We start from the raw sequence: 27,997 nt of genomic DNA on the forward strand, positions 1-27,997 counted from the left end.
GTCAACGTCCCTCAGGATGGCAGCTGCGGCCCTCTGGTGAGTCTGCCACTCCCACCAGTTTTGTGTCACCTTCAGACCTGCTGAGGGCACGCTTGGCCCCATCAGCCAGGTTGTTAAGGAAGCTGCTAAACAGGGCTGGACCCAGTATTGACCCCTGGGGCTCACTGATACTTATTGGCCTCCAGTGAGACCGATCACCACCCCCGGGCTTGGTCATTTCAGTGACACAGCTTAAAATGGGTTAATTTTTATTGAGCAAAAACACCGTTCTTTGACCCTAATACTCTGACAGTGGAAAAATACACCAGTGAAAGTTCCCGTCCTGTAAGGAACCGTGCATACTTTACCTCGACCTGGTGTGAGCACGTGCGGTGGGACTGCGCGCATTTTTGAAGTGAAGCCCATGGCAGCCAGTAGGTTTGGATTCCCACGTTGTTCTGTCATTTTTTCCTGGAAATGAGCGGAGAAGTATCACCTCTGTCACTTGCGCTCCTTGTTTCTTTTTCTTTTTAAACCGGTACTTGCTTAAGTAAGTTTGAGAGCATGTGTGTGTATGTGAATAACCCAACAGAAATTTGGTGGAAGTGCCTGAGTGCATGTTGTCCTGCAGGATACCCACAGGACAACCAGGACTTTAATTGGAGACGGTTTGGTGTTAAGCTGGTTCCTCGAAGGAAAGCACCTGCCTGGACTTCTCTGCATAGAAAGTGGAGGCAGCAATGGCAGAGCTACAGGTGTAGCTTCAAGCTACAACCAAATGGGGGTTGTCACAGAGGAAGGGGTGAAAGTGTGTTTGTTTATAAAAATAACGATTTACTAGAAGGATCTTCAGCTGGTCTGGGCTACTGCCCGCCACCTTGCAGGATCACGTATGTTAGTGGCGCTGAACCAGAACGACAGTTCTCCTGCGCCCTTTTGGGAGGGGTATGCATCGTATCCCAAGGCACTGAGGCAGACAGAAGGAAGCAGTGGCTGAAGTTTCTCCTGTTCCTTTCTTTCGGAGGTCCCAAACAGGCGTTTATGAAGTGGAGAGCAGGCTGTAGAGTATGGTCAGTGGAGTAGTTCCCATCGGTGCATTCCCACAGAAGACACTGGCTGTACAAGAGGTGAATTTGGCTGATGGGCCTCCAGATGAGCTGTGAGTGATTTTAAAAGCCTTCCGGTCAGAACTAGTTAGGTATTAAACTGAAAGCTTTCACACAAATCTTCGCAGGCACGATACGATCTCTGCTGGACTAGGTGTGACTTGCAGGTGACTTGGTCATGCTTTTACAGACAGAATGAGGAGCTGTGATCACTAACATCTTGCTCTATTTCTGATTAAATAGGAATGGGATTTTGAAACATTTAGACATTTTTTCCAACAAAGTTGGAATTTGTAATCATTGGCTTGATTCACTTCTTCAAGTCATTGCCTGCTTTCTCAAGAGAATTCCTCTTCCCCAGGAGGGTACAAAATTTGCTGATTACAGTAAACTTAGTTCTGTATTTGCCTTTTTGTTATTTCTCAGATTCTGCAAAAATGTGCAAATTGCTCCAGTGCTGGAGATGCTGGAAGTTGACTGCGGTAGCGCTGGGGCACCACGAGCCAGTTGGTCCTCCAGCTCACTTCTGGACGTGCAAGGCACAGTGAGCTCTCCTCTGATTATAACACGCAAGCGTACTCCCACAACAGAAAGGCTGCTAGAGGGAAAGGAACTAAAAGGTACAATAATGCAGCCATTGTGTCCGTCAAGCACTTAAAGTTTATGTGACAGAAGTGGATTTTCTAAAACTAGGTGATTGCTTGCTGCTAGATTTGTTAAAGGCTGATGATTCAGAAAGACAGCACCTCATTTGTCTTATAGAATCATGGAGTCATTTGGGTTGGAGAAGACCTTCAAGATCATCAAGTCCAACCACCAACCTGATGGTAGCTACCGAGTCCCATCACTAAACCAAGTCCCTTAGTGCTATGTCCACACATCTCAAGTACCTCCAGGGCTGGGGACTCCACCACTTCCCTGGGCAGCCCGTTCCAATGCTTGGCTGCCCTCTCCATGAAGAAATTCTTCCTCATGTCCAATCTGAACATCCCTGGAATGACTTGAGACCATTGACGCAACTTGAGACTGTTTGGAACAACTTGAAACCGTCTTGTATTTTCTTTCTTATTTTAATAATTTTTCCTTCCTTTATAGTTGGATTTTATCCTGTATTTCTTTATTCAGTGTTGGAAAGTTCCCTCTTGTTCTCGTTATCTCTTCTGTGGACATGTCCTTTGTTTACCACCTGAACTGTTCATGGATCTATTGGTAGCAGCAAGAGGAGAGTCCAGCATGAAACACCTTCCTGTTCTTTGTGTCGTGTTGTCTCCCCTGTCCCATAGAGATTCTTTGGGTATTGATTTCAACATGGTAATTCTTGAGGGGCTACACTCCGTCAGGAAGTATAGTCGCTACACTACATTCTTGTACATCTGCTGTCAGTGCTCCTAATACTGTATAATCAATTAAGAATAGATGTCTAAGTAAACCTATTGTGATTGATACTGTGTTAAGACTTAAAAAAGAACAATCTTTCAGCTTGGGCTTTGTACTGTGAAGTGTTCTCCTTTACTAAATAATTCGAAAACATTTCTCATTTCCCTGTGTAGTTGAATCTCGTGACTTGAAGACTCCACCCAAAGATGCAGTATATGAGGAATTCGTAGCCATAGAGCAAAGAATGATGCCAGAATAATTGCATCCTGTCTTGTGTGCAAACAGGGGTTGTAAATTCTCTTCTGACTTTTCGGGAGCTTCTCTCCACAGTGGGCTGCTCCCCCTTTTTACCTACTTTGGCTAATATCCAGTTGTAATGTTCACAAATTACCCAGTTAACCTGAGCGGAGCAAGGCCAATGGGCTTTTTTCTGTCTCTGGAAGGGATAAGGCTAACGTATATCCAATGCATAATCTGGGTGATACTCGGTTTTGATCCATAGCTGAATTCAGTGCCAGAAAGCAGCCAAAGTGGATTAGAAGTCCTGTTTGAGATCACAACAGAGCGTTCGTAACTTTGAATAATTCAAAAAAAAAAAAGTTTGTTCCCAGATTGCTGGAAAGTGTTATTGAATATTCATTGGGAAACAAGCTGGGAACTATCCAAGAGGAGGAGGGAGACTCATTGCCTCTTGCTCCTTCCCTGTGATTTGTGCTGAACCCTTGCCAGGCTTTAACTTTACAAGGTTTATTTTTATTGATTTTCAACAATAAACAGTGGGAGTATCTACAATAAAAGATTTACAGTGCATCACGAGGAAATACAACTCCCTACCAAATATTATATTGATCTATTCCCAGATGCTACTGAAAAACATATAAAAGCCCAAATCAAGCCCAGTGATGGAGAACTTCCTCTCTCTAGTGACAGATGCATATGACTGTTATGTCTTCAGAAAACAATAAAAGGGAAGGGAGTGACTCTGCTTCTTTGACCGTATCTTCAACAGCCCAGTTAAATCTGTCAACTCAATGTAATCCACATAAATAAAGAATTGAGAACCAAGGGAACTGCTAGTGCGTCTGAAGATTCCCACTCTTTGAAGCTCCATCTCCTGCTGCAGTCAGGCCCTAATTAGTCACAGAAGGCCTCGTTGTGACGAGTAAATGGATGGACCAACAATGATTTGAATAGTCTGGAACTGGCTGGAGATATGCCTGGAGCCCAGAATACTCTCAGATGGGTGGGTGGGATATAAATCACCAGTCATCGCACAAAACACAAACAAATCTGACTTCTATTTGAAAAATGGGGGAATGGCAGCGTTCTAGACTGTAGTGTAGTTTCTGCTGAAATAACCCCCTGAAGTTTTATCTGCAAGTGTGATCTGACGTGTAAATTTCCCCAAGAATTCTTACTCCGTTTCTACTCCATTTCCCCTCTGACGCAACGGTTCAATAATTGGTGGCTTCTTTCTGGTCAGAAGGATGATGAATGTCGCCCTACAGGCTGGAAACAGTAATGTGTACAAATCTGCTTTGGAGAATGAATTTAGTGCTTTGCTTTCTAAGCAAGTTTCTGCTACAACAGTCAGCTGAGTGCTTGCTGAAACTGTTAAGAATTAAACATTGCAACATTGTTCCACCCTGATTCTAAGCAGGAAAAAAAGGCAATAGCTTGGAAACATCAAGTCTGGGGTTTTACTGGTAACTCTGGAGTTGGGAACTCAATTTTCTTTAAGTTTCAAAGGCAGTTTGCAGCTTTCATTGAGGGCCTTCTGAGAAGACTGGTCTATGCTTCCCCCCCAGTGATAACTAAACTGTAATAAAATTAATTGCAGACAAACCATTTCATTTACAACGCTGCATTCAATCATAAACAGCACACAACACATGTTGAGCCTTCCATCTTTAATCTTTGCATCTTTTTGCAATCGCTTCAGCTTGCTCCTAGGCCTGGCCAGTGGTGGAACAGAGGAACAGGTCATGTTCTAGAGGTGGGCTGAAACCCACAGAAGAAAGCAAGCCCACTTATTTTCCCCTTTGAGAGGAGTAAAGGGATAACATATGGCTGGAGAGGGTCAGTGCCTTTGTAGGACCAGACACAACTTGTTGAATCCAAGGGAGGACAGTTAACAGCTGTCAAATTTTAACAACATCAGATACAGAAGAGCAAAAGATGTGATGGGGTGAATAAATGGGTGGATGATAGCTGCTACAGGAACTTGGAAGAAGCACAGAATGACATCTATACATTATGATGACAATCTAGACATTAGTGAGACTTTAGGAACATTTTTTTTTTCCTCCCAGTTTGTTAGGTAGGTAGATCTGTAGAACATCTGACACCATATTTTGCATATCTGAAGAACAACATTTCTCTCTCAGGTCAGTTCTGTACCTGCACTAGGAGGCGAACCATTAGAGGATCCAAACATTAGGTGGGTTAATCATCTTGGTATCTCACATCTGGAAGCAGAAGCTGAGCTTTTGCTAGCTGCATAGACAAGTGCTGAAGATACCAGCGCTGCCTTGGCAGCACAGGGGTTGTAAGCCTCCACCGGACTGGACACCTCCTCTTGGTAGCCTTTACTTCAATTCCACTTGCAGCATAGAAAGCAGTAACACTGTCAGCAAATTCCTAAATGGGGAATTAATAGTGAATAAATCCTCTATCAATTTTCCATAAATTAGAAATGCATTCTCTTCCAGAGCAGACTTTTACTTTCCTTTTCCCCCCTTTGTGAATAGGTCCTTAAGCCATATAATCTTTGTTTGGTACCTGTGATTGTCCAAAACCATCTTCTGAAAATGGCTCAGTGTACTGTGGATCCCTGGGAGACACCGATGGCTTAATGATTAATATGGCCACATTGTCAAGACAAGAATGTAAATGAGAAGTCATAACTGTGTGACCCTGGATGTAACAGATCCTTCTCCCATCTTTGGTTAGGTAAAGCAAAACCTGCAAACTGTTGCCTGTCACTATTCAGTAAGAGCTTTCCTTGACAACTGAAATATGACAATGCAATCCAGAGCTAACTGCTTCTCATATGGAGTCCTGAAACCTGTACAGATAGATGTAGAAAAGGATGGACAGAAGATCGACTTTTCGCTAGACTCAGCTTTCATTTCAGAGACTTTCTGCAGAACCTTGACTGGGAATTGCACTTTCAGGTAGAGGGACACTTGTGCAACTTCTCCATTGGGTATAGCATATCCTGTATGCTGTACCACAGCACTCTGTTGTGTTCAGCTATTGAAAGCTTGACACACTCTCACTGAACTTCTGAGATATGCTTGAGTTTGAATAGGAAGGTCTAACATCACAGGAAGTTGCACAAGATAAAGCTATTGGAAAATAGTCTGCTATGGCTTCGATAATCTATATTCTGAGGAAGGATCAGTACTGACATCTGCTCACAGCACCAAGATATAACCACGAGTGGAAGACAGGCACAGGACTTCATACCCACAGCATTTAGGATGCAGAGATGTGGTTTTGTTCTGGAACAAGTGATGACAAGAGCACTGGTCTTGCACAGGAGGCTACAACTCTCACTACAAAGATCGCATAGCTCCTTCAAGCTGGGTGGATAGCAGTGTGGAAATAAGTGTTCTGAAAGCTCAAAGCAAGGCGTTTAACCTGGTTTTGAAAAACTACTAGCTGAAAATATTAGTCTGATCTTCCAGATGTACGTATTTGCATCTCATGAGATCCAGGACAGGCCAAAGTGAATGCTGTATTGGAACCGAATCATTAACTCAACACCTTTTTCCCCTCCCTTTTTAAAAGATCGAGGGATTTCTCTTCTCTTTCATAGGCAAAGGGATGCTACTAATTATCTATATTAAAATGCCCTGGAAGAGAATAGAGTCAATGAGTAACTAAAATAGACCATGCAAGCCCGTCTCTCTGATGCCTGGCACTAACCTGTTAACAAAACCACTTCAGTGGTTGAAAGGAAGAAGGTGGAACTTCAAAACTTCCAGATCAAAGAGTCAGACGCTCTGCCATGTTGATGAAAGATGCAGGTGAACCACTAAACACGAGGAAGAGGTTTTTTTTTTTCATTTTTTTTTTTCCTCTTGAAATCTTGTGTTGCTTTGCTGGAAGGCATGTAGGTCTGGGCAGTTAGAAAGCCTGTGCTGTGATGCCTGTTCTTGGGAACTGGTATTTACTCTCAGGGACCTAAGAATAGCGTGCAGGACCTAGTCTATACTAAACAGATCACAAAACATTTAATAGCTGCTTGTAATTCAAAAAGCCCATAAAGAAGTTGTCTTTTTATAAAGAGGTCTGTCTCTGGGAAAGTAATTGCTATAAACGGTCTCTACTGCACCAGATCTAAAATTCCTCCCCAGGTGCCTGTGGCAATTCTTAACCCCACTTTAAATTATTGATTGCACCTATTAATTAACAATACCCTATTGGGCTTGCATGCTTGGGTAGTTTGGTACCCTCTCTTATAGGAGGGTAGCTCTTTCTGCAGCAGATACAGAAGTTACAGAACTTCTTCCTTCACCCCATGTCACTTTTTGCTGTTATCGGACTGCCTTACTTCCAGTGAAGGCTGTCCCGAGACCATATTCTGGTCTGACCACACTTAGAGATGTTTCTGGTATTTGGTGAAACTCTTCTGCCAACTGGATCTTTGAAGACTCTGTAGGTAATGAGTCAGGAGCTGCCATGTGGTGAGAAACAGACAATGAAGTGTGGACACAGACAACTGAATCTGTCCATGTGGTATTTGGTGACACAGCAAGAACAGGCATTCTTTGAAGGCTAAAGTTAAATATCACAGAATGGCTTGAGTTGGAAGCAACCTCAAAAGATCATCTAGTTCCAACCCCCCTTGCCGCAGGCAGGGACGCCACCCACTAGATCAGATGGCCCAGGACCTAATCTAAATGTCCAGATGGTACCTCAAGGGCCTCTGCCATTTAATAACTCCTCATGAGCATACAGAGGTGCTGAAAAATGCAGTAAGTCCCTGTCTCTATCAGTAACCCTACTGTTACGGTTACAGAATGAACCACAGCTGATGACTTTATCTAGTGTAGAATGTGCAGCTAAAGAGAACCCTACAGAAGGATCCTCCTGTTCTCCTCTGATTCTTACTGAGCACAGGAATATTTCCTATAGAATTAGTCCTACAGGATGTTGGAGACTTACAGGAACTTATCTCTCAGTACCAGCAGATTAGAGAATGGTTCAGTCACTACTGAAAGCTGGACATCCGCAGAGGCTTGTAAGGGCCAATTCTAAGCCTGATTTGATAATGGACTGCTGAATTGCTCCATCAGCTTCCAGCTGAAGGATCCAAAGGTGACTCAACTTCATCAAAATTAATTCCATTATCACTGCCACTGGCGATTTCTACTTAAGCAACAAAACTGGTAAAGGATCCAGGGACTGCAGACCACATACGATGAAATACCTAAGGTAGCTCCAAGACTGCATCATAGAACAGCCCGCTGTTCCCAGGTTTGAGCTTTGTACAATGAGAAAATTAGGATCTGCTTTGCAAATGTTCTGCTCCTCGTCACCCTCTATTCAAGGTCTAGCTGTGTTAGGAGACACACTGACAGCCTAGGGCAAGAAGTGGAAGAAGCAAAAGGGTTCTGGTCTTTCTCAGTGTCTCTGCTCAAGCAAACTAGAACCAGAGACAAGGTGCCTCTATCACTTGTGACACTTTGGGGCAAGATGTTCTGCTTGCTCAGCCTTCTTAAGAGATTCAGGTAATGCTCATCAAACCAAGTAAATGGTATCTTACATGGACAGCCTGAACACATTACACAGGAACTTTCTGAATATTCTGAATGTACTCATTCACGGGTTACATCTTGATATGAAATTCCTCCTGGGCTAAAACAGTTCCTCCAACAGAAAAACAACAGAAATGCTACAATTTCCAAAACTAAAACCAATCTTAGCAGCTAAACATCAATAAATTAGTGAATAACAGATGACTACCTGATATATCACAGGCTAATGAAAAGCTCTATTGATAGTCACCGGCAGTCTGGAGAACTATGGGATGGAGGAATGAACACTGCTCTTCCACAGAGCTGTTGCTTCCACGTGTACTGTAGAACAACATGCTCCTGTACCTGTATAGGATGAAGAAAGGAACAACAAATATAATATGATTTGTTTTTAATATAGAGGGTGATGAAGAAATTCCCATCCCAAGGGCATGCTTTATGTGGAAATGAGAGTGGTTTCACTAGGCCTAGAAGTCTCAAAGGAAGAGTCTATTGGCAGCTTGAAAAACTCAAGCACTATAAATCACCAGGAACCGATGCTGTTCTCACAAGAACTCTGAAATCAATGTAAAAATTAGAGACACAGATAAGAATGTCGTTACCTTTAAAAATACCCACTGCTCTAGACTGGATATCTGCTCATACCTAAACACTTAGAGAAAAAGGTACAGCTTTAGAGGAAACTGACTGACAAATACTTCCATAGATTAAGGCAGCACCTTTCAAAAGCTACTTACTTTAAGCCTGAAGAAGCATAAAACATTGGGATCACACCACCACAGCTTTGACAAGTACACTGTATGTTTTAAGCTACTAGAATTGCTTGAAAGAAATACAAGTTACACAGATGCTCCAAGAGCCTTGAGGGATTCTTCAAGTTTAATCATAATTTGGAAATTAAATAACCAACACCACCTCAGAGGAGGAAAAATGTTGTAATTTTTCTGACCAGAATAAGCTGTTTAAATCTTCCACCCAGAACAGGCTCCTGTCAATCCCTAGTTTGGGAGGTTGTCAGAAATAAAAAAAAATTGATGGTAGAGTGAAGAGGCGAATCATTGCTGGCAGTTAAAGTAAGTCAAACTGGTAAGGTTCTTTACCTGTTATTTCCCCTCTTGAGCTGCTGTATAGAAACCAAGAACATAAAAGCTTAAGTACATCTTTACTGGTGCTCTCTCTAGCAATGTAAAAAACTTTGGCATAACAGATGTCTGTGATCCAATTCATAAATACTCAGCTATCTCAGTGTTCATCTTTGGAAACATAAGGTACTCCTTTAACATGGTTTAATGGGGACTATAATTTATTGTATGCTCTTTTTACTATTACTTCAGGAAACATCTTAGGAAGAGAATATGGAACTTGCAAAGAACTGCACAGTTAGTCCAATAAAAGCAAATTCAAGTACCCTTTGAAATCCTACCTGCAGCTTGCTTTCATCTGGTAATGGTAATAATTATCGCTGCCAACAACCTTTGAACAAAACTGTTTTGTGACTTCTATGCTTTTTTGCACATATCATCGATTTAACAAGAAAGATGGGGAACATCTGTGGACTTCTCCCAAGCACTTTTCCAGAAGCTAAAGGCATGAACATGAGTCTCCCCCCAGGCTTGTGAAGAACCCAAAACCCGCGTTCTCTGTTTCTCTGGTGAGTCCCTTGGCCTCGAAACCACTTCAACCAATTTCTTAGGAGTCTTCTGATGGATTTTAGCAGGTCACATCAATTTTTAAAGCAGCTCACTGGACTTAGTGACCTTTGGCCTGTCCCTGTCTTTCCCATTCCTCCTCTTCAATCACATCATGTATTACCACCCTCGGTTGTTTTTGTCAACTGTTTTATCTGATTACAGTTAATCTTTCAATGTGTACCAAAGAGGAGAGAGAGAGAGAGAGAGAGAGTCGTTGAACACTTCGGCTTTATCAGCATCATGTTAGTCTTCTGTCCTATGCTGTAGTAGACTAATTCTCACACGGGACTCTCTACTACTGTTACAGAAAATAATTTTTAGCCACAAATCCAATTCTTCAAGTGAAGACAATTTTTTTTTTTTAATAACATTAGCCACATCTGATACAGAAAGAAATCATCTGTGTTGTCTAACTTAGAGCAGAAGATTCTGTGCCTTTGAGACAGTTCTTCCTGGAAACTTTCCTCAGGTCACCCATTACCCTGGGAAATCTCCTCAGGTCACCCTGTTCTACCATAAACTGTGCCTTTTAAGCATGGATACACCATTAAATTCCAGACGGTCACTGCTTGCTTACAGACATATAATTCCTATTATCCCACTGTCACAGGGATGTACAGTGAGCATTACAAGGCAGGTTTTAGATTTCTTTCATGGGCAGTTGATACCTAGTACGGCACGTCCTTCAGCTTTCCCATATTTTAGGCACTTACTTCTTCTAAAGAACAAGGCTTTTTGGTGTTGTGACACAGGAAAACACAAATGGGAAGTAACCAGCTGGTTGCACAGGTAGCAGCTTAAGCCACATACAAAAGAAGAGACTGAAATAAAGCAAGCATGAATAACTAAAACACAAGCCTCCTGGTAAAACTGTACCTGGTTAAACTGCAGAAGCTCTCAGACAGATCTAAAAGAGTCGCAGTCATTAAATAAGGCTGGAGCCTCTATCTTATTAGTTCACCAACAGGTTTTTTAAAACCTAACTTTGCAAACCATTACCTGCATTCTTAATAGAAGTTAATCTAAATACTTTGCATCAGACAGGCTGTGAACATGATAAAGTATGCTAGTCTTAAGTTTTGATCACAAGGACAAAGTACCAGTCTACATTTTCACTGCAGCTCTCTAAAAATAGGTTTCTACAAAAACATCCAGAAACTAAACACAGATACTCTGATACTCTCTATAACCAAGCTTTAGCATTTATCTTATTCAGAAAAGGGATAAAGCTCAAAGTTGGTTTTTTTTTTTTAAAATACGCACTTTTTGTCTCTTCCCATTTTCATTATTTGAGATATGGGATTCAAAGAATAGCTTCAGTGCACTGAATTGTTGAATTTGATCACAATTCATTTCTGGAGCCTCCACAACAGAACACTACAGCCAACAGGGGGCTGTCTGGCTACATGATGTTGTTAAATCTTCCGCGAAATCCTTTTTCTGACCATACAACCTACCACTCAGGCAAGCCCACTTTCTAAATGACCTGTGATAGCTAGTTCTAACAGACTTTATGACTCCCAGACTGTAGCTCTTTTCCATCTTTGGATGACACTACTGGAAATTTCTTGCTCTTATGTCTGAAGTTTCATTATATATGCACATATATATAAATATATAGGGTTTTTTTTTTACTTATATGTCTGAAAATAACATCGTTTATAGGGGAAGTGGGAGACTCACATCGATAACAGGAAAGGTATCACAGCCATTTCCATGTACTAAGAAGCAAAGTCTACATGAGCACTCGTGTTAGTTTTTATGTGTAGAGTGTAGATATCAGTCTTCTGTTGAAGGAAACAAGTAGAAAAGGATATTGTTAGCCCCTTTGACATTGCTTCTGGGACTCGCCCCCCAAATATACTTCTCCTCATTCCCAGGTGAACCTACAGATAGTACAGATAGATCTAGGAAAGAGCTACTCTGCAGTGAAGACTTGCAAATACTTCCTAGAAGACTAAGGACAGTAAGTCAACAAGCAGAAGTATACTTAGCAAATTTTTCATTATCACTTGTACTGTGATAAGTAATAGCAATGTGTGCTAACAGATGATGTAGACCACTATGCTGGGCAATTTTTACTATATTAAGTGTTTTTTAGTTCTACAAGTTGAATATTTCTTCCATATCTAAATTTAAGGCTCATTAGGTAGTAAATCAAACTATTTTGTAGCAACACAGTTTCAAAGTCAACAGGTACAGCTTCAGGTAGTAAACCAGGAATGTTTTCAAATCCCATGTTTCTAAGTTAACAGAAGTACAGGAAAATAAAGTGGTAGTTGGCAAACAGAGATAGAGATGTTCTTTTCCCTGAAAGCATGTCAAAGGTACTGAAATACCACACTTGGATGTAACTTCCTCAAAAAAAAGAATTTGATTCTACTTTTCTGACAGTTGCTTTGGAACAGCTCTTCCTTTCTCAGCACTGTAACAGAGATGGCACCCTATGCACAAATTAAGATGACTCAGACTCCTATGGCCATTTTGCATGATCTACTTCTGGCATTTCTGTTATGGTACTAAGATCTTAACAGCCATTAAGTTCCACGAAGTTCTGCATTCAGTGTTGAAAGGCCTATAGAAGAATAACATCCTTGAAAAGCTCTCCTTGGCCTGTATAGCAGGGTTTCTTTAAAGAACATAAACTTGTGTTACTCAAGACAGAGCAGGAAGGAACAAGTTAATTCTGAAGGTTCGTTACTTTTCCAATAGATCATATGAATATTTGTTTTCTTTGTTCAAACAGTCTCCTCCCAGTTATTATTAAAGTACACAGTGAACATGGACACTCATACTAACACCTACGAGGACAAAAGACAAACTTCATTTTTTTCCCCAGATCCTGTCCTTTTGCATAACTCTGAAAGCAGTTATTCTTTTAATTTTTACACTGCATCTATTTATATTTATCTCTTGTACTGCACCTAGAAGACTCAGACCAGACTTTCTGTAAGCTCCTTTGAAGGATTTGAAGAGCAGATAGGCAAAGTCTGTAGAAGTGTCAAGAAAAGAAGATTACAGCCCTGAGTATTTTTTACATTGGTTGAAGTAATAGAAATGAACTTCTCCAGACTGTCGTTCTCAAGGGAGTGGGGGGAACTTCTCCTTGGTGCCAGCACTGCTGCTCACAGATGAGGCACACTCAGCTGGCTGAGCTTACCAAAATCTAACCCAAAGCTACTCGGTGAAACCACCATGGAAACATCAGAGCCAGGCTAATACTGAGGGAAACAGGAAGACTGTCAGCCCTGAACTTGTCTTGCTTCAGATTCAAAGAACTATAGTCATATTATTGTTGACTACTCTAGCTGGTCCAATAATGTAATTCCTGGAGCTGCTTCTTTGCCTGGTCCATCCCGTGATCCATCCATAGCTAAAAAAAAAGCAGAGAAAAGACATCATGGCTATATTATTCCTATCTCTTAACAGAAGCTAAGTCAGTCAGCATTTAGCTAGTCAGCACTGTATACTTAAGACTGAAACTGAACACATGCTACTATAATCAATCTTAATTTCAGAAATTCTGTATACAGGGATCAAATTTCATATTAAGAAACAGAAGCAATATTAGGTAAGTTTCATTTGGTTTATTAACACAGGACTATTACAAGCAAGTCAAATTTTGAAAAGTAGAGCCATACCCGAGAGCTATTTAATAACTTCCAATAGAAATAAGCTGTTTAGAGTGAAGAAAGTACTGACCAAGTGATACTAGCTCCTTCACAGAAAGAGATGAGCAACACCACTCGTGCCACTGCATTTTTTCCATTATTTTTTCCTCATTTCTAACTGTAGGTAAATGTTTTCTGATACAAACTTAAAACTGCCAGCTTCGAAACTCAGATCTTAACATGTACTCCAGACATTGATTTTTTTTCTCTAAATAAGTTTTAAACTTTGTTTGTTCATTTGTTTTAAAGAATCGCTGCTTTGAGTTAAACTGTGGTAAAATAGTAGCACACCACTTCAGATTTATTGCTATAAATCTTGTGACTTTTACGATAGGAGGTGGTAACGAGGAACATGAAGGGAGTCTAAACATTTCACTGATTATTGCTACTACTGCTACTCAACCGGGAGAGACTTCCCCAAACCACGGTATCTTGTTGAGTATTAAGGAAAAACAAAGATTTTCAGTTCTCTATATCTGAATATTAAATACAGAACCCTTCTCATCCACTCAAGTCTGCAGTACCAAGAAAACTGCTTTTGAAATTTGAAGAACAATGGTCTGTAGAAGTCCTGAATACACGAGTGTAAGTAACTTGGCATTTTTAATGAAGTGCTGTTTAATACTGTGCCTAAGAACTTAAGTGTTACAATTTAACTAGTTCATTCTTTCTGCAATACATATCTTTACAGGTAAATTTATTGTATAACATGCCAAAATTCAGACACGAACGTTACCCTCAATATATAAGGGATCTTGTAGAATACTGACAGCATTATTTGTGAAATTATATTCCAAAAACGGGATGAACAAATGTTCAGTTATACCTATACATGCAAAATGAACCAGTGACAAGATAGGACACAAATCAGAATACTCTGAAGTATACAGGAAGGGACAAACAGACCATGAACCAACATGGAAATTCTGTTTGTCAGCTTGAACTGGTAAGAAGGAAGTGTACATTACTCACCTCTTCAGATCAAAATTAATAAATGCCATAGAAAATTCTATGAGGAAATGCATCACTGTAGCATAGCCACTGAACGAAACTTTGTAGTAACAATAAAAAACACACAAAATCAGCCCTTCAAGTGCCTATTATCTCTATTTTAAATGTGATATGGAGATATAGAAACTATAATAGTACCCAACGGTTTGAGGTATCACAAGTAATATATTTAGGAGACTGCAAACAGACATAACATTACATGACATTTTAATTCAAGTTACAACTTTTAAACAGCTCAGCTGCAACATGAACAGCCAGTATCTCCATCAGACATAAGGAGCTTAAAGCCTCTTAAAGCTACCTCTGAAGTGAGGAAGACAAGTACTATGAAATCAGTGTCCTAGTAACTTGTTTAGCATCACACAGAAATAAAAGCAGAAAAATAAACATCACATCCAGTTCCTAGGATTTCTCATTTGACATAGCCATGAAGACACGATTTCCTCTACTTGCAGACATCGGTCCATTCCCCACAGAATTTTCTACCTATTTCTGCAGCACCTGTAGCAGCATCGAGCTTCTAACTTGCACAGCCCACAAGCTCCTTGCCCGACTCAGCACCATACCAGGCCAGTCCTTTCATTAGACTGGATATTCCCTATGATCATGAAGATTGCTTCACAGTAGACTAACACAAGGGGGCAAATTAAGATTGCAGAATCTTAAAATCAGGAATTACATAAATCCTCAGTGTTTCATTTTGCAATCCACATATTCTTTTTAGTTTTCACAGTTAAGTTATTAGTGGGTTTCTTTCCTTCTCAAAAGCATTTCCTCCTTTGAATTCCGTTTCCCCTATTAGTTGAAACATTTTATTTACGTCCACAAAGGGCCACAAGGATAGTCAAATAACTAAAGCATCTTTTATATGAGGTGGTGAGAGCTGGGACCCTTCAACCTAGAGAAGAAAAGGCTCAGGGTTTGTGTGTGGGGGGGTTGGTTATCAGTTTATAAATGCCTGCTGATGGGGTGAAGGAGAGAAGAATCAGGTTCTGCTAAGTAGTGCCCAGTGACAGGACAGGAGGCAACAGGCACAAAGCAAACTGCAGGAAATTAATCTGAACAGGATAGGTTGTAAAGTCTCCATCCTTGAAGATATTAAAAGCCTGACTGGATGCAGCCCTGAGAAACCTGCTCTACCTGACCCTGCTTAGACTAGATGACCTCCAGAGACCCGTCTAACCTCAACTACTCTCTGACTTCCGGGATTCTTGTTCAGGACCAAAGTTTGCAAAGTAGGCAAGAGCAGTAATAAAGTTGCCCTCTTCTGCATGGGACAGGATGAGAGGGAAATGAAGTTGGCAGCGATTTCACAGCAAAAGCTGCTACTTAAGTCAGAAGGCAGTGCAGACTTAAGTGCTAAGCATTCTAGTTAACGTTAGGAACAATCTGAGGTGCAAGCCCCTTTCCCCAAGCCCGACTTAACACTTTCTTTGCAGGATCAGGCAGGACCCCTTCTATCAGGCTGCTGCTTCTTCCACCTTCAAGAAGCAACCCCCATATCTTTACCCAACCTGTACCAATCTTCCCAATTTTCCAGTTATCAGATTATCTCCTTCTCCTACCAGTTCCCAGCTCCAGTCTTTCAATGCTGGATTTTCAGACACGCTCCTTTGACCAGTTGTCTACACTTACACAGCAACTAGTCTGTTTAATTTCAAGCAGGCCTATCTTTTATTGCCCTTATATACGAGTTAAGCATCTTTTCCCCCTAGAGATCCTAAGCCTCGCACAAAAATAAGCACTTGAACTGAAGACAGTGAGCCTTCTTTTCTTAAATCAGGTAAATCCATAGGACCCCAGAGCTGCAAATGCAGGAGAGTTCCAGTCTGCCATAGGCTACAGCATGCCCATACAGGTAATTCTCTGGAAAATATAATTGCAAATATTTAAAGCAACTATGAACTCTGCAAGAACTGTGACATTCTTTTCAAAGGTTTAGGAGCTGAATAATATCGGTAGGCCTTCACAAGCACTTGAAGTCATACACTTGATAGTAAATCCAAACTGGAACTTTCATTCCTCATTTGAGTATTTGCAGAACCAGAGCTCAAACTGCTTTTTCATCACCTCACTTAACTGTTACAAGCCACAACAGACACCAAACAAAGCAGTCCAACCTCTCATTGCTGCTGCTTCACTCTTCCATCCGCTGCCTTGTGCCAGTGCAGGGGTTTGCATGGTGAACAGAAGGAAGCAGTCCATTTCACCACATGACAATCCCATGCAAATAGACTTACTTGTTGCATGCTCCAAGATCTTTCTGATTGCCTTTTTAGATTTGCATCTACTCCCAGAAGCCCCAGAGAGAAAGCCCAGATACATTAAAATACTGGATCCACAGGAGCAACAGGATGGATGGCTCTCTGCAAGCAGCACAGTCTGCAGTGTGCTAACAGAATCAGCAACCTTTAAAGGGAAGGGAATACTGGAACAATATCATCTTTATTCTTTTATAACCCCAGAGTATGGCCTTTCCAAGAGTTTCTGAATTTACAGATGCTGAAATATACATGCAGGTCTTTAACACTGCAGTTAGAGATAAGCAAATATAGTGCTACTTAAAGAAGCCTCAGTGATGAAGCTACCAAACTTCAAGCCAGATAGCAGAATTTGAGTAGTCAACCTCATTTTGTCCACTTACCTCAAGAGACCTGTAGCAGGTAAATGGGCACGCAGAAGCATGGTTATTTTATGAAAAGATATGGGCTATGTAATACTGGATAGCTTCACTATTGAAAAACGCTCAGGGATCTGAATTAAATAGGGTATTTTAGTCAACAGTCATTTTACCATTTCAAATCTACAGCAAATGCAGGGGGAAAAAAATAACTGATTTTCAACTAGTACATACACCAGACTGAAATTCTGTATGGTAAAATAACGCAGATTTATGAATTATAGCTTGGATTCGCGTTCATCTACATCATGTCTGTACCTGCGCAACAGCACCAGCAGCAGGCCTCTGAAGCCTGAAGTCAAAACAAATCCCCAGTGCAGTTAATCTATTTTGTTCTCCATTTAAAACATCTATATGATGGATAAACTTAAAGTTGTAAGACATTTATTTCAAGAAGGCATATGTATTTCAATGCTAAAATATACCAGGGCTAATAAAATAAGATTTGCAAGTGATACTGAGTCATGATAGTGAAGAAAATAAAATCTTAAAAGGAAACACACTTTCAGATCTTGACTGTATCTAAAATTAGTGACATTTACATAACCATTAGTCTACGTTTGACTCACCACACAGTTCTTGCGTGCAGCTTTTAAAAGGAAAGGAACCCAAGTAATTTCCATTCTCACTGCAGCAATATCAATCATCTCAATTCATTGAGATTCCCCTACAAAAGAAACATGGTAGTGGAAGATGAGAAAAGGATTAGTAAATTCACAGCCTGTTATACAGCTTAAACTTCTAACCCTAAAACTGTTACCTGTATGTAGTTTAAGAAATAAATTTAGAAAAGAATGCCTGATTTAAGATATGAAATGAAGATCTGAATAAATTCTGTTAGTAATTTTGGAAGGCACTTCTGCTTTGTGTGCTCACTTTGCTGAAAACGTGACAAAACATTTCCCAGTTTCCATCCACTAAGAGAAAGTGGAAGGTTAATATAGCTTTGAGTTTTAATAAAGATATATTGACATTTAAAGTGACAGAGTTTATATAGTAATATATAAATATATACAAAAACACACTTACCAAAGCACTGCTAGACAGGTGTAGGTTGAGCTGACTCCTTTATTATATGCAGCTTTCATGTAAAGCAAAGCATTCAAGATTACATATGCACCTATTCTACATTTACCTTCAGATATTCTGAGTTCCTCTATACTGTTAGTGAACAGATGAAAATACAAACAGCCAAGAAAAAACAATCAACATATAAACAACAGCGCTTCAGAAAAAAATACGTCAAACATCCTCTCTCATGACTCACATGCAGAAGTGGCTAGCCTTACTTCAGCAGCACAGTTAATACTGGAGATATTTACAGTCTTAACACCAATATTTACGTGCTGCTAGAGTATGACAGACATCAGCATCACAAGATTGACTAATTCCTAAGTTATATTTCTGTTCGGGATGATGAAATCCTTGTATTTTTGAGGCAGCACAATATGGCCTGCACCTTTTCAAAACCCACAAACCATTATGTGCTGCTACGTTATGCCAAGGTGTCTACTGTACTTCAAGGAAATAGAAACACATGCTGAAACCTTAATGTAGAACTTACTGAACACCAGTTTTTGGGTATTGACATGAGTAGCATAAACTACAAAGTGTTTATAAAACATTTGTTAATTGCTAAGGTGTTTACTTACAGTGCAGCTCTAGACTTTATTGTCAAGTGTGCATAATACCTTAACAGGACACGAACCAGAAACAGGACAACTGCATCTGATTTGAGGGACTAAAGATTATGCAGATATTTACTTAAAAAAAACACAACAAAATTCCACCACCACACACTTGGTTATTTTCTCATCCGACTTTCGGTCATCTGGAAACCCCTGATGTGAAACACAGCTTTCATCTGTAAGGGAATAAGAGCCAATTTCAAAACAAGCTTCTGTCAAGTACTGTATCAGTCCCTCAAGCCGTTTGTTACCTTTTATAGGTTACCTTTTCCACTGTCTCTGAGCAGAGGGGTTTACAACTGTTTATTATGTCATTCTGGACGAAAAATCAGATTGTTAGCAGGAACAGTAGCTTGTAGCAGTCCATATGCCTCCAGCCTAAAACTGACCAGGCCCCTTCATTTGAAGATGTAGGTGAGAGACTTGGACTTCACATCTCCCGTGCATCTTTTTTCTTACACAAAAAATAGCAGTATTTTAAATGTGTACAGTACTTTTACTGGTTCCTTAGATAACACAACTGACATTTTTATAATGAATTATTAGGAGAAAAGCTACTTACATAGACCAGATCCAAGTGTCCCTTCCCAGAGTAAGGAGTTTTCTAGTCAGTTCAAAGAATAAAATAATTTTCTTAAATTAACAGGGCTATCTTGAAGAACAAAACAGTTTGGCAGACCACAAATGGGGAAAGTTTGTGGAGTTTTCCTCTTCTTCTTTCCTGTGTTTGCTCTTACAATAATACTGCAGGATGGTCTCTGCTAGAAGGGTCTGTTGGTAAAGAAGTGTCAATTAAAACAAGATTTAAAACAAGATTTGCCAGTGTAAGTATACAGGAACCTGCAGCAACACAAGTTTTTATACAGCTATCTAGCTACTAATACTTTAAAGACTGCATAAAGGAGTCACTTTCAGTACATTTTATATGTGCACAACTATATCTACACTTATTTTTCTCTTCTTAATACTTAACTTTTTGGTTTTATTTTTAAATTAGACAGCTATAACAGGCAAGCTAAATTATATAGGCCCAATTTACCCAGTACCTTGGTGAAATGAAACCTGAATACAAAGGCAAAACAAACCTAACTGCTAAGGTATGCTGTGACAGCCTTCCCCCCAAAGAAGCTATGCTGGGCATAATCCAAAGGGTAAAGAAAAACATCCAGTGTATGTATGTGTACACACACACACAGTATGGAAAATGAAGATAAGAAAAGCATGGATGCAAGCAAAAATGCTAGTCAGCAATAAGATTTGTTCACAGTTCTCTGGAAAAAGATTATGAAAGATGTTCTCCAACAAGAGCAAGTACTGCCTCTTACTTGTAGATTTACCTGAAAATATCAAAGAGAAATGATTTAAATAAGACAGCTGCAACACTTAATACCTTTGGAAGAATTCTCACTTATATGCCCAGACCAAATTCTTAATTTGTAAGCTATGTGTGCTTAACTAGACACTGTTGTTTCAATTTCCTAGTTGTTTTTAGTTTTCTAGCTTAAGCACGGAGGGTTTTGTTTTTTTTTTTTTCCCCTGCTTTATAAGCAATTCCTCTAAAATTAAACTACATGCACTATTAAAAAAAGACTTGGCAAAGTTATTAATGCTATCTTCCACAGTAAGTACATTAGTAGGAGAACTTGCAGGTAATTTCCCCTCCTCCCCAAACATGAACAGAAAACCTCACATGCATTACAGGACTGTATTTTTTTTGTTTTCTTTTAACTTATACTAGCAAAAATACCCCCAAACAAAAAGTAAATTAAAAAAAAAAAAAACATGACTATATTTTCTACTTTCCTATTAAAAATATGCTTCTGCTCCTTACAGAGAAAACAGATTAAAATTGAAGACCTCATATGTGAGAGAAAGGGTTGAAGAACAGGAAAAGGATGAAAGGAGGAAAACTAAGATAAAACACATACAGATAACTAAGCCAGATATCTAGTGAAATACGGGAGTGTCTGCACAAAGCTTTGAACCTCTGCGCTCTTGGTCATAAAGCTTACACAGCCATACCATCGAGTGTTTCTCCTATCTCTTTGTGTCCTAAGTTGCTGGGGGGTGGCAGGGAAATTACTGGGGAGACCCTCAATAACAGCCAGGAAATGTGCATACAGCCAGCTCCATTAGATCCCAAGTCCTTCAACGCGAGAGCTCCGCTGAGGAAGATGGAAGAGCTCTGAAGCAGAAGTTCATTTCCACAGAAGCAGGCTCTCTGCGCTGCATATACACAAAAGTCAGGAACGCTGATAGAAAAGCAATTAAACTGCTTCAAAATAAATAAAAAGGGGTGTAGGGGGGAAGGAGCTTTTCCTTGGTTTCACTGTTTCTTAGTTGATTTATTAAAGGACAGCCTAGTATAAAATACCACGTTGAGCTTTTATTAGTTTAACATTAAGAGTTTATGACAATATCAAGCCCAGCGCATTTTCTTTCTGATCTCATGAAAAACAATTACAAGTGAATTTCCAGCTACTATAACTACCAATACGCTCCTTTAATTCTATATAACATTATATTCAAAGCAATCTGACAGTTCGGTGATTTGGAATAAAACAAACCAAGGCCTTTCTCTTAAGTAGTGTATCATCTCACATGTCCAAGACTGTGACACAAGCTTAAACATTTACTTTGGGCATTGTGCTCATATACCACCACCACCCTCCTGATATTTCTTGGCCAACACACCTTCCACTTGGGTAGTGTTATACACCACTTACACACAACCATATTCCTTTGTTTGGGTTACTTGCTCATTAAAGCAAAGCAACACAGATCCACTCTGAAAGCGCAGCTATTGCTTCACCATGACCCTTTCCCAACCCCGTTTCAGTTTAAATCTAGAAATCTGAAGCTGAAAGAAACTGAAAGGCTCTTAAGAGTTCCTCAGCCTAAAGCATGACATTGTTTTTCCACCAGTGCTACCCCCCCAGCACAGTCATCACAACGTACACCTCCGTATCTGAGTTTTCTCCAGTTTAGCCTCTTTAGCTGAAACTGCAGTAAGGCAGGGTTTGCACTGGGAGGCAGGGATGGCACAGCATGAAGTGGGGCGGTTCTGACAAGCATCCTGTGCAACTTACTCTTCGAACAAGGCGTTTTGCAGTGATAGCTTTTTTTCCCCGAACTGCAGGCAAATTTGCAAAGCTCTCCTCCTTTCAGGGCTCACGATTCAGTGCCACTAATACCGCATTCTCTACAAACAAACACACTGACAGTTACTGTTTGCTGCAAATACATATTTTTTACTAAACTAAATCTGGGCTACCAGTGCTCCTTCCTCTCTTTCACTACTCTGTGAAAAGGACAAAATTCAGGAGATACTCTCACCACAGTATTAAGAAACCTAAACATTTCTATTCTTAAGCATCAAAACTGTAAAAACCTAAAAGCATATGTAGCTGAGCCTTGATAATGCACTGTTTACTTTTTTCCCCCCACCAGCTTAAACAATAGTAGTTTCACTTTTTGTCATATGCTTACTCAGTGCTGTAATATTTGTGCTGCAGACACACAGGATTTTCTAACTTTTGCTCATTCTTAAAACTTGCATTTTAAAATAAGTGTGGGTTAAATATTCTATTATCCTTCTCTTTTGGTTGCTTTTGCTAAGGAGCCCTCTTTACCCCTAATAATTAATGTCAGCAGCCTTTAAGTGACATGCATATTGTAAAAAGGAAAGATTCAATAGAAATATCACTTTGAAGTTTTAGCTTAAAGATAAGTGTACTTTTGGCTACTACTGCATTGTTATTTGGTTCATGTACTACATGATGTTCAGTCAGTACACTCAACTTAATTGAGGCTACTTTGTGGTCACAGAAAAAAAAAGAATGAAGAAAATAAGCTCTACACCTTGATTGCTTTTCTCCTGAAATAACACTAAGGTTTTGAACTCAAATTTAAGCATTGACCTAGCATTTTTTAAGGATTATTATTAAATGACTGTAATCAAGCAATAAATTAGCACCACTTCACCCCAAAGAGGGGCAGTCAGTCAGGATCAAGCTTACAAACACTCTCCATGTATAAATCTTCCCCTACCTTCTACCAAGCAGCTAAATATTTCTAAGACTATAATAAATTTGTATTAAAGAGTCACAACGCTTTGAGTAATCCTCTGAACAAAAGGCTGAATATTTGAACAGAGATAACAAGCACTGCTCCACAGTTTTGTTTGTAAATTATGGGTAAGGCCAAGCACACAAACTTTGACAAAAAAAAGGGGATTATCTGTTAACTGTTTCATGATCATGTCAACAATTTTCCCCCACAAAATTATAGTAAAAAACAGGCAACAGAAATCTTTCCAGTGTAAAATATTACTAGTGAAATTTAAGCAGATAACTGCTGATTACAGAAATTTACTGCTACTAAATTTGGAGAATCTACATCATGTGTCCAGCCATCTCTCCAAGGACCATGAACAAACACATTTAGACTATCTGGAGAACTACTGCATAAGATAAACATAAAATAACAAAGCCAGCTAAAAATAAAAACCAGTAACTAAAGCATTAAGAAAGTCTGAAGTTTAAAAATACATGGAAATTTGGAAATACAGTTATGGTCTATCAGCATCAAATTCAGTTCTACATCCTTTTTCCTTCATCTCAGTACTCCAAGCACAGCTTATACTAGCCTGACTTGCATGTTCTGTTGTATGAGGTGCACTCTTCCTTCATTGCAGTCATGAAAACAGAAAGGAAATAAAAAAAGTTATTTGGTAGCGCAATATTAAAGCTTCTATAGAAATAACGGATACAAGCAAAATGCAGTGGACTTATGTGGAAGGCAAGAAACCAAAAGGTAGTTAGATCTGACTTGAGAAATCAGTACAGGACTTCAAACAGTATAACCTGCTAGCTAAAAAAGGGAAGCTGACAGAAATATTATGAAAAGTATGCACTGATAACGTACAAACATATATTTTAGTATTGAGTAGCTTAAAACCAAAATTGAGTAAGACTAACTCCTCACACTTCTTTTCCCAGCTTCTAAAAAGTGTTTTGTCAGATGTTGATGCATTAAATGTACTACTATATGATACATTTTAAAGCAAACTGGTAAAGTCTGACAAACTTTGGGTCCTAGAGTTTGTAAAAGTTGTATTTCAGAAAAGCTTTCCAGACCCCTCTTTATTGTACTAGTATAGCTTGCACTCAACTTTTAAAAATCTGTCTTCCCTGCACCTTAGGCATGCACACTAGAAGAAAACTGTGTGAACACTTCCAATTTGTACCAGCACTCTTTCTGCTTCAAAGGACACATACAAAATTAAGACAATATTTTCTATGTTCTAGGAAGTAACCTTTATTTTATGACAGCAGTTTTTAAAAATCCCTTCCCCCCCCCCCCAACTTTAATCACAAAAATATCAATACTCAGTCTGGTGCATCTACCAAAAAAGAAAGGAGCTATCTTGAAATACAACTTCAATTCCTATGTGTCTTTTAAAAAGGTTTCATAACATCTTTTCAGATGAAAAATAAAATCAATATACTTATTTTTTTTCCAAATTCTCCAATAAAAATGTATTGTTAGATTATTGCTTAGGTCATTATACCGTTACCTCCAGAAAAGATTATCCTATTGTTACAGTTCAAGTTCATAAAACCTACTAAACAGAATTATTGCTGGTGAAGGAGAAAACAGAAGAATCCCTCCCTAAATAACAAAACACACAGAGCACAAACACACTTATAATGGAAAGTTACTAAGACAGGGAAACAGGTTCTCAAATATATTACATTCCTCCTAGCTCTTCCTAAAAAAAAGGAATAGGCTAAAAGGATAAAAATTCAGAACATCTAAGCAAGCTCTAAGGTTTCTGTACTTTTCATTCATTTCTAGCCTTCTTAAAGAATTAAGAAAATTAACTTTTCCTTTCTTCCTCCCAAATTCACAGAAGACTTGCTCTTTTAGCCCAAGAAAGCAGTCACAGGCCTAGAGTAAAATTTTATGCTCTTCTAAGCTGGCACCAAGTCTTTTATGAAAGAAAGGCAGGCGAGTATTGCTTTTTAAGTATTCTAACTCCAAAACGTACATCAAAGCTTTTCTTGTCCTCAACAGAATGCTTAATGCTCAAGGAGCATTTTGCAGGAACCCTGGTGGTAAGGGCACAGGATCAGTTTCCAAAGTACTGCTGGGAAAGTGGAAAATGCATTAGTCGGTATTAGCCAGGCTGCCCTCCTACCTGCTATCCTATCTGAAATTGGTAAATAACAATAAATCATAAGATGGCAATATAGCGTTATGCACGTAAATATATTTAAAATATGCCTTGATATGCAAGTAATATTACTTGCAGTAGACAGAATTACACATATTTTTAATTCTGTTGCATCTTAGGATTGCATGGAACTATAATAATATAACTAAAGACCAAAAAGAGGCCTATAGTTCCGAATGCAACCCCACTTGTAGAGGGCTAAATTTGCCGTACGTCTGCTTCAGAAGATTTAGGGTCAGAGTGACAATGCTGTAAAATAAGGGTCAAAGCACAAAAAAAACCCAAGGCCACAGAACAAAGAGCTTTTCGTGTCCTGAAAGAAGTTGCTTTTTGTGCGCCTGCCTTTTGGCTCAGACAGTAAATTTGTCTTTTCTTCTGTATCTTGACATCATCACTACATGACTTCTATGAAATGCCAGACAACTGTATGACTTATGAAAGGTAACACTGAACTGTTAGAAGAAATTGACTCAACGGTTAATGGAATCCTTTAGTTAACGGCAGAGGAACACCTCCTGGTAACTGCTATAATTTTTCCAATCCTTAGCTGTATTTCTACAACTTCGTTATTTAGGCAGTTACTTGAGCAGAACTTTTAGGGGTCCCCTTAATGCCTTTGGGGTGCAGACTCCTGGTCATACTATCTACTTAGATTGTTTAGTCAATGGTAGCTGAAGAAACAAGCAGAAGCAGCAGCTCAGATAGAAGACTTTCATTCCCCACTCCCTCATCCCTATTCATAGGGAAGATATCCATCTACACACACACACACGTGTATATATACTCCCATCTAAAAGACATTTAGATGTTACCCACTCCCCCACTAGGGAGACAACTCACAGAACTGAGCTAACGCACAGGAACACGGTGCTTTCTAAGGCTGACACACTGTTAAACATGAAATTGATTTTTACAGGTAGGAGAATGAGATTCACTTAGGATACACCTTTTCAAAGCAACAAGTTTTTGCTAAATAAAAGGAACTTTATCCACTACAAAAAAAAAAAGAGGATGCTGGGTGCCTCTTAAGGCTTTATATTAAGCTAGATTTTCAATATTTCACTAACAAGCTTAAAGTAAAACCATGCTGAATTAACCAGAAGTTAATATATCAAGAAAAAAAATGTAAAATCCAATACCTAAAAGCACAGTAGCAGTCAAGAAATCTTAATTGTATTATCAGTCCTATCAAAATGCCTAATAAATTTCCATAAAAAGACACGAATATCTTAACAATTAGCATTTGACCCCCCCCCCTTTGTCACCCCCCCAGCTTATTTTTTAAAATAAAAGGCTAGTTGATAGTACATTCTCTGAGGAAATGCCAGTATTGAGAGAACTCTTCCTCATATCCCAAACCTTATATGAAAAAATCTGAATTATCACAAAATTGCTGCCCTATTTTTTTTTAGCAGGTCTAAAACACAACATTTTGAAAATCAGATCTTCCTTACTTGATGTTAAGTATTTTCCCTTTCAGAACTGAAGCCTTTTGCTCACAAATTCACTACACATACATTTTTTTTTAATCTTACTAGCTTACTTAAAAGCTGGAACTGGAGATTGAGATATATAGGATTGAATTAAAAAAAAACACAACAACTTACCTTTTGCCTGTGGAGATCTATAATAGTTTGTTAGAAATCCAGCAAAAGAGAATATTTTCAAAACGAAGCAGATTCCTTTGCTTTTATTCTGCATTAAGCTATAAGATACCTGATCCCTATTTTAAAAATAGCATTTAAGAACATTATTTGTTTTCCTTTCTTCCTAAAAAATTAATACAGTTGAAAAATACCTTACAGGAAAAGCCTAGTGTCACATACGAAAGGCCTACTCCAATCATCCTACACTTTCTGAAGGAAATGATTACTCTTCATCTCTCAAGAAGCACTGGTGCGAGTATACCAATTTTCCTTGTGGTGAATAGCAACCCACAAGTTGAGGAACTGATGCAAACTGGCAGATTTCCCCTTCTAATTCTGAGTCATATGCGTCATCTTTTTGTCAAAAGCTGGGAAGAAAAAGAATCTCTCCTCCAGCCTGCCACATGAAACCACCTGCTTAAAGACAGAACAGAACAATATTGCAATATTGGTCTGCACATTGCTTATACTTACACATTTGTTCTTGCCTTGCTCAAATAAGTAAAATTCTGAAGACAGCCTTAAGTTCTGTTGATAAGTGAACATTTATCTCTTTGATTTAGGGCCAAATAAAATCAAACTAGTAAAAGGAAAAAAATAAAAAACAGTCATTTTGACACAAATAGGTAGTGTCTTACCTTCAGAAGACTAGGAATTCAGCTCCTTAAAAGCTTACATGTATGCTTGGTTTAATCACTTGAATATTCAGCCAAATTTTGTATAAAAATTCATATTCTCAAAAATCAAGAGTTCATATGTATGGTTAGGATCTCTTCTATCACTGAACCTGATTATCAGCTAATTCCTTACTGCTCCCCCCCCACTAAAACAAAAGCCTCCTCTAAGACCCAGAGACGCTAACCACAGAAGTGTTCAGCTGTCTTCCTTTTTTTGTTTGTTGCATTTTGCAAGTTATAAAGGAGAAAAGCAAAACAAAGCAAAACCTGTTTTCTTCTGTCACAGTTTCATCAAGGTCAGTCACTGTGGGACTATACATCGTGCGATGACACAATCTCTCTTCCAAAGGCTCCAGCTCTGATTAAGGTTGGGTACATCATTGCCAGCAGATTACATATTTTCAAATTGCACTGGAGTTGCTGACCAGACCTGCAGAGACAGGGGTAAATTACTGTAACAATGCA

At 39.2% G+C, this 27,997-nt stretch overlaps 1 long non-coding RNA gene across 9 annotated transcripts in view; it reads right to left on the bottom strand.

The window, feature by feature from the left end:
- The window catches only part of LOC308189260, a 44,350-nt gene that overhangs the window by 3,889 nt on the left and 12,464 nt on the right, over positions 1–27,997 (bottom strand). Inside the window, exons 3-4 of one of the 9 annotated variants that reach the window (XR_013946206.1) lie at positions 4,863–27,962; positions 348–450 (exon numbers count right to left, since the gene is read on the bottom strand). This is a non-coding gene — a long non-coding RNA (uncharacterized lncRNA). Of the gene's footprint in view, positions 1–347; positions 27,963–27,997 lie in introns of those variants that run through there. The other 8 variants (XR_013946207.1, XR_013946208.1, XR_013946209.1 and 5 more) reach the window with 8 other exon arrangements.

This window comes from Anser brachyrhynchus (assembly GCF_964034855.1).
Source record: "Anser brachyrhynchus genome assembly, chromosome: 1".
Taxonomy (NCBI): Eukaryota; Metazoa; Chordata; class Aves; order Anseriformes; family Anatidae; genus Anser; species Anser brachyrhynchus.